This window comes from Seriola lalandi, unplaced genomic scaffold, assembly GCF_002814215.2.
Source record: "Seriola lalandi dorsalis isolate HSWRI2012SDOR001 ecotype SW California unplaced genomic scaffold, Sedor1 jcf7180002054524, whole genome shotgun sequence".
NCBI classification, from domain to species: domain Eukaryota; kingdom Metazoa; phylum Chordata; class Actinopteri; order Carangiformes; family Carangidae; genus Seriola; species Seriola lalandi.
The window spans coordinates 1322111-1324030 of record NW_019525077.1 but is presented as its reverse complement, the minus strand read 5'-3'; positions in this window follow the sequence as shown (position 1 = coordinate 1324030).

Below are 1920 nucleotides of genomic sequence, written 5' to 3'. Positions count from 1 at the left end.
TGACGCAGGTGCAATAAGCTTACACCTGGCTGTGGTTACCGCCCCCTGTCGACACCAGGGAGCAGAGCAGCACCAGCGCGGTGCCTATGTTATCCAAGTGTTTACGTAAAATTATATGACACAAAAAAGAGAATTATATGAACTACCACAGTGAAACTATTATTCAAGCAGACATCTGCCAAATCCATTCCTAAATTTTCACAATTTTACTCCCTCTCTACTCAAATCACCCAGTTTAATTAACAAAAAGAGTAATAAGCTTTTAGAAAATTATTGATTTTTTTCCCTATCACCTCTGACTGAGTATGCTAATATTGTGTATTTATGTACTCCCTTGCCTGTTTTTTAATCTTCTCTTTTATCTTTTAACATTTTCATTGTTTTTATATTCACCTTCTGTTATAATGTCATTTAAATTCAGGTTTGATGTGCTGTTGCCTTACCTGAATTACTGTATATTTCCTTTGGTTAAAAACGAAAAGAAAAAAAGACTACCACAGTGAAAATGAAGTCAAAGTCTAGACTTTAGACATGACTGACATAAAGCTTTATTGCTTCCATCCATCTCCTGCACCTTATCCACAGTGGTGGACAGTGAAAATAAATGAAGTGGAGTGAAAAGACAATATTTGCCTCTGGACTGTAGTGCAGTGGTATAGAGCTGCAAATGGAAATACTTAAGTAAAGTGCAAGTACTTCAAAAATGAGTACTCAAGTAAATGTATTAAGTTGTTTTCCACCACTGTTTGCAAATACTTATGTGCTTTTACTTGAATATAATTTTGAATGCAGGACTAAATGCTGACAAATGCTCATCTCTTAGGGTTAGGGTTAACATCTACTTCTGAGAAACATCTCTTTTTTTAATAACTTATCTCCCAACTTTATAACCTAAAAATGTCAATATTGAATAAAAGACCTGGAAACAGATTTGTTTTAACAGAGGACTATATGAAGAGCAGTTCATTTGCACTAGGATATATCCAAGTAAATATCTAATCACATCTTCATTAAACTACTGAGATTGTAACTGGACACAATATCATTCAATAATGACACTTGACACGTGATTTTCTTGGAAAATTATGTTTATAAAAAAAAAAAAGGATTCCCATGATACACAGAGAAGGCTGATGAGGATTGACATGATTTACATTAAGTACAATATTCTTTAAAATTATGCATTGCACGTCTGAAAGAGCATCGATAAATGATTAAAATCTTCAGATAGTCAGTCATTGGTTTGCTTTTGGGTTGGTTGGTTGAAGCTTTGCAACAACTAATGTTGCTGTTGTTTATTATTTGTGTGAGTCATGAATTTATTATCTGGTTTATTGGTTTGTGTCTGAACTGAACACTGCAAGGTTGGATTATCATAACTGACCAGAAACTCCATCTCTCCCTTTGTGTAAATGCTCTTGCTTCAGTTTTTAACATAAAGCTAAAAATGTGCAATGCAATAAGAGCTTAGTATATAATCTGGCAGATGTCCCATTTATTCAAAATAAAATACTGAAACAAAAAAAAATGACGACAAACACAAAGAATGGATTTTGTCTGCTTCCATGGCTTGTGGTGTAAAGCTAACACAAATACTTTCTCTTGGGTGTAAAGCATAAAATAAATATTTTATGGCTCAAAAAACAATAAATAAACTACCATACATCATACCCATCAAGCAGCAGTAATACTGTACCACATGGTACCCGTTTTAATGGCTTGCCTTTTCCATCCAGCAATAACAGAAATCTTTTTTTTTTTTTTCAGTAGGCCTAGATTAAGTGACAGCCAACCATTTCTTCCAGTTTCTATCTCTAATAAATAAGCTCTAATCTATACTGACATTGAATCTAAGTAAAAGTTTGTGGCTTCTGTTAACGGACCACTCACCCTGCACTGAAGATTGAATATTGTACAGAT